This window comes from Meleagris gallopavo, chromosome 1 (assembly GCF_000146605.3).
Source record: "Meleagris gallopavo isolate NT-WF06-2002-E0010 breed Aviagen turkey brand Nicholas breeding stock chromosome 1, Turkey_5.1, whole genome shotgun sequence".
NCBI lineage: Eukaryota > Metazoa > Chordata > Aves > Galliformes > Phasianidae > Meleagris > Meleagris gallopavo.
This window is the reverse complement of record NC_015011.2, coordinates 134,884,238-134,890,558: the sequence shown is the minus strand read 5'-3', so window position 1 is coordinate 134,890,558 and position 6,321 is coordinate 134,884,238.

The window sequence follows — 6,321 nt, the reverse complement described above, 5'->3', positions numbered from 1 at the left end:
GCAGAATGGTTACAAAGTTGAACTGGTACATGGAAAGAACAAATCAAAATGAACTATAGACAGACTCCGGAAGTGTGAAAATCAAGAAAGCCCTTTTACCCAGTTGAAAGTTAAAAAGTTACTAAAATCATCAAGCTATTAAACTGGGTTATTTCATTATTATCACTCTAAAGGATTAATAATGTAAGGACATTTGAGTGTGAATGTTTTGAGGAGTGTGCCTTTCAGCTTCCTGGTATTTCTTTAAATACATCCAAGGCAGAATGGTGGCAGACAAATCTTGTTTTTAAATTCCATTATCCTGCAGCAATATCTAGATCACTTACCCATAGGCATTTTTCAGCAAATGTTCAATTAACAACCTGACAGCAATTCACTGACTTTAAAAAACTATCTGATCTTTGCACAACCAGTACCGTAGCTCTCTGTAATTTATACCTCTGTGATACAGTTACATGTTTTGCACATTTACTTTTCTTATGTATTTCTAAGCAAAGTAAAAAAAGGTCATATTGCTACAAAGGGGGACACCATCCCAGGGAAGTGTTGCAGAGACTGTGGGGCAGATACACTGGCTGGGAAAGATAAAAGAAAGGCTGAGCGGCAGAGTCATCAAGGATCTTTCGTCAGATTCGAGTCAGCTGGGACAAAAGCAGTTTTTGTTAGCAAACATCCCCAGAACAATTTGTACCAGAAATGAAAGGCTCTTACCACCCTCTAGAAGGTGTAAGAAAAGATAGATAGGGGGCTGCACTTACGAAGGTTCTGCCAGGTCTTTGCAATGCTGCAGCTGCAGGAAGAGTTTCCTTTGATTTGCTAGCACTGAGCCTTTGCTACCTGATCCACATCCATTGCAGCTGCAACATCTGTGTTTAAAGTCATTCACCTTTTAACAATCTACTTTCGTAGCCCCAAAAGGGTTTACAAGTCAACAGCTCCTTAGCCAAAAAATGGTTACAGTTCCCTTCATGCCACAGAAAGAAGTGAAATTTTGGGATCAGATGTGTCCTGAACTTCCAACAAGCAGCCTACTTCTCCTTATGAAATGATCTGAATGGACTAAAGTGTGGTCCAATGGGCATTTCCTATTCCCTGTGGGCTTTGGGAGAAAAGAAATCTTCTCCGTGCAAAAGTGAGACACCTGAGAGAAAATAACAAAATGGGGAACAAGGCGAGAAAAAGCAGAAGCAAGTGGGGTTGTCTCTTCTCACTGGTGACAGGTGACAGGATGAAGGGAAATAACCTTAAGTTGCACCAGAGTAAGTTTAGGTTGGATATCAGGGAAAACTTCTTTACAGAAAGGGTTGTTAAGCACTGGAATAGGCTCCACAGGCAGGTGGTGGAGTCACCATCCCTGGATGTGTTTAAAAACCATTTGGATGTGGAGCTCAGGGACGTGATTTAGTGGAGGGTTGTTAGAGTTAGGGTAGAATGGTTAGGTTGTGGTTGGACTCAATGATCTTTAAGGTCTTTTCCAGTCTGCACAATTCTATGATTCTATGATTCTATGGAGTAGCTAGAAATATATCTCTTCTTGTATGATTAAATACAAGAGATGAAATTAAAAACATCTCCATTTGCCATGATTACCTCATGCTCTATTGTTATTAAAGCTGTCTAACATTTCTTTGCAAAATCAGCAGTTTAACTGAAAGCACACTCTTCACTTCTATTTGATTTTGTGGTCTCCCACATCAGTAATGAAAATGTAATGTTCACATGAATATTTAATTATCATTAACTGACCATTTTATTCTGTGTCCATGAGCACTCAGCACACCATGCATGGCATCCTTTTTTCCTATTTTTTTTTTCCTCTGTCTTTTTGTGGAAATTACTTGATTGTAATTATCCTGGCGAGTTGTTACTATTTAGATACATAAACATGGTGGTGCTTGTTAAGAACAATCCTGGCAATACGCCCTCCGCTTCTTCTGCCCCACCATCCAGTCCATATCAGTGAGTGTGGTAGCTGCACCACCAAGCCCACTGACCGTGGGAAGGTTTTATTCAGTTTCTAGTATAGATGCAGGAAACTGGAATAACACCAAGTGTCACTAGTTCTCTATTTCTTTTGTTTGTATGCTTTATCATTCTGAAATGAATAGCTACATCTAAACTGCACAGCTGAAAAAATACGGAACAATACATTGAAAAAGACATTCTACCTCTTCCTTTGGCATAAGTACTGCCTTTCCTGACGTCCCCATATGGCCAAACACACCAAAATGTATGAAGTTGGCATTTTTGGGTTCTTCTTTAAACCCTGAACATACCTGCAGTATCCACCTATGAGGCCACTGCCAGGCTGAAGCCTCTCTGCCAGTCAGACTGTGTATGGGGCTGCAGAACTGCCTTTCCCATTTGACTCCCCACATCAGCAACCTTTCTCGACTCATTGTATACATACAATATATACTTTAAGCAAAACAGAAGGAGGCCCACTATTAATTACTCATCTATACAATGTCTAACACAGTGGGAGCCTGAGGCTCCAGCAAGTTTCCCAGACGCTGTCTAAATAATGCAGATAGATGATAATTCTCTCTGAAAGTAATCAGTCCATTCTCAGGGCAAGCCTTCCTCATACTATTCACATAAAACTTCCACTGAAGGAGCACACTAAAAAAAGTGCCAAGGTTCTCCTCTGTAGTGCCCATATTTCTGGTGCTTGTGTGTGCACAGATTGAGTGAATGTTTTGCATGGGTAAGAATTGCATTGATGGCATAGTCCAAACACTAAGATAAAGGGACAATTAATAATTATGATAATTAATAGTTTTACATTCCTTGTTTTGTTCTATCAAATAGGTAGGCAGAACAAGTAGAGACACACAGAAAAGAGAGAAGGTTGTTTTTCCCCTTTCATCAGTTACAATCCCAGAGCTATTTATAAGGGATATATATCATAGAAATCCAATAAAACAGGATTGGAAGTAAACATGAGATCACGCAGGTATCACACTGCCCTGAGTCAGGACGACTGTACTTGTGTCACTCTTGATAAATATTTGCCTAGCTTCAAATGCTCCAGTGATGGGGCCTCTATAAAAATCCCTTGACAATCTGCCCCAGGACTGCATAACCCCTGCTGTTAGAATTATCCCAGAGCCAAGATAAATGACTGAGGATGTTGGGTTCCCTTCTGAAGTTCAAACAAACAAACAAACAACAACAACAACAACAAAAAACTCCAACAAAATTAATTTTTTTTAAAAGAGGAAAAAAAAAATTAAAAAAAGAGGAAAAAGAAAGAATTACTACCTTAGGCAGATCTGAAACAAAGAGAGACAGTCAATGGAGCAGTAGGGTAGAGGGGAGCGCTGAATGCTGGGGATTGTTCGGCCGGAGAACAGCCTCCAAAGGCAGCAAGAGGCAAACAGATGGATGCTGGAGAGACCTGCTGGGGAAGGGGGCAAGCAAATGGGCTTTCACACAAGAGCCGCTTGGGAAGAAATAGCCTAAAAAAGCAAACCAGAAAAAAATAATGAAAAGAGAAAGAAAAAAAAGAAAAAAAGAAAGAAAGAAAACAAAACCTGAGTTCTGTTGGAGTCATGTTGTGCTTGGGCAAAAAGGCCTCAATGAATATTCTGTAAACACTGCATCAAAGAAATACTGAATTCTAACATTAGCCTCTTTTTGAACAGAAAGGCCCTGAAAGACCCTGGATCTCGGCTATCCCTGCAGCTCAGAGCAGGACGTTACAAAATCTCTTCAAAAAGAAAATTTGAAAGGACATTGTTTCCAAGGAGCGCTACGTATTTGTTTACGCGCTCCCTCGTGCAACAGCAGCACAGGCTCCAACCACGGCCGGATGGGGGCAGCACCGGAGCGCCACCGAGGGGAGCACGCTTGGGGAAGCGCGATCGCGCACCGGGCGCGGGAGAGCGGGAGCGCGCCTCACCCCTTCTTTCCGCATGCGCGCTGCCGGGCAGCGGGGCCGCGCTCGAGGCCCCATCCTGCCCCCTGGACACGCTGCCCGCTGCCTGTGTTCCCGCAGCAGCGTGTCTTGGTGTACCTGTCCCGCGGAGAATCGCTTCCGTGCGCAGGCTGCGTGGGCTCCGCCTGCCGCTGTCCCCAACGCTCTCTTCCAGAGGGTCCGGAGTCTTGTGGTCTGAACTCCCCACCGGGAGCATAAACTGTGAGATGGATAGGAAAATACCCAACAGAAAATAACGAACTGGAAACTGGGCGTGTGGCAGATTTCCCTGTGCATTTCCCCATCCCCGAGCAAACATCACTTGTGTTTGTGGCAGTTTGAGGAATGAGAAGATTATAACCCTTTGAGCTGCTCCTGTTACAGAGGCAAAACACACACCTGCAGCTGACACTAGTCAAGAAGCAGCATCAACAAGCAGCTCCCTAAAGCTATCAGAGGGATAGCTGCTCCTCCTCCCCCCAACCTCCCAGCACCATGGACCCCGCATGGGCAGGAGCTGTCACGGCCCATTAGCGCTCAAAGGAGCTGAGAAAGGTTAGGGAGGAAGACGCTGCTGAGAGTTCATGTCCTCATACAGTAAGGTTATGAAATGTATAACCAGAATGACACTGTATCGCAAGTATGCAAACAAATGTACAAGGGAATAAACTGACTTCACCTGTTTATGTGGAAGTTCAAGGACATCAAAATATAAATCACTCTATTTTGTTGGAACAGATAAGTGTACTCCTGATAGTACAAGAAAGTGTTGCTGACGCACATAATCTTTCTCTGTGCTTTTCCCATGGCTTGACTACCATCAGCTCTGTGATCCTGGCAGCAGGTAGAAGGCAACGGCCAAGCCAAACATCAGGCACATCCCTTTCAATTCTTACTCCTTATTCTCAGATTGAAACGTATTTCATAATTAGATTTAGGCTAAGAACAAACAAAACTGTATTCCTGAAGCACATGACAAATTCTGAAATCCAGCTGACTCATGCACTCAGCTTCTCTGACTGCTTTGGGTAACCTGCCTGTGATTTGGGGGCAATATCTAAACATAGCAACATACTTGTAGCACCTGGATCTCCAATCGCCCTAGCATGAGAAAAATTAAAGATGGAACCTGTTTGTGCTGGGCTTGTAGAATCAAGCTTCCACATGCACCTGAAAACAGTTGCATGTCCCTAGAGGTAATACTTTTATCTGACCAGGTGCAGGTAATGCTGAACATTCTGGCAGTCTTCCCACGCAAAACTCATTTGAGAGGTTCATGGCTTGCAGACCACGGCGTTGCTGATCACTGTTTGTTATCCATCCATATAGTTCAGTAACATGAGTCTAAGCACATTTGTAAATATATGAAAGGATCACATGCATTCTTTTGGCTGTAGGACCTCCAAATACTTGAAGAGTGGCAGCATGAAATCAGTAAGGCTCTGTGCTGGCAAAACTCTGTTTGCTGTATCTAAACTGAACTTCACCCTTTCCATGAGCAAAGGCTGCTCTTCCCTTGCCATGTCTCTGTCAGTTTAGGGTGAAAGGAGGCAACACTTGATAGCTGATGTAACTGTAGGCAAAGGCCCCTACCATGGATAGTCTGTTCTGATGTCTGACCATTACCCAGCACAGCTTATTTTTCTTGGACGAAAAAGGAGATGGATGAAACACGGTATGCTGGCAAAAGCAAAGTTTAGCAGTTCAAAGATGTGAATCTGAGCACTATTTTGTTGGTGTACTTCATATATTGGCAAAGCATTCCCAGCAGAGACCTCAAGCTACAAGATAAATGTGGTGAAATAGAGATGGGGCAGGGAGATATGACAGGCAAAAAGAAATGGGAGAGGTAAAACAAGATCATTTTTTTTTCTTTCATCATGATGGAATTATCCCTTGGAGATGATTTGAGCAAATATCCTCTGGCAAATCTATTGCAATTACTTGAAGATACTACTGTCCCTATTTGTCCACCCCTGTGTTCTGCACAACTCAGTGGCACAGGAAAACATGTGCTAATCTTTGGCCATTGAGACTCACAGCCTGCCTCGCTGAAAGCCCACAGAAATCAAAGCTGGGCTACTAACACGATGCATTGCAATAGTGGAAGCATAAGACATGCCAGCTTGGAGAAATACAGTGCACTGCAGCAGAGAAGTGGGATGGAGTAGTGGCGTTAGTCCATTTATTTTAATTAAAGATGCCGTAATTACACTGAAAGGAAAGGGAAATTTTTCTGGAAGGCGTATAGTTGGAATGTAGATCAACTATGTAAAATAGAGGTACTCATTCTAGGGAGCCGGTCATGAAACAATAGGTGTGGGTTTTTTGTTTGTTTGTTTTTTACCTGAAGTTTATGCAAACCTCAGTATCAAATGCTGTGCTCTGTACCAATGTTAAAA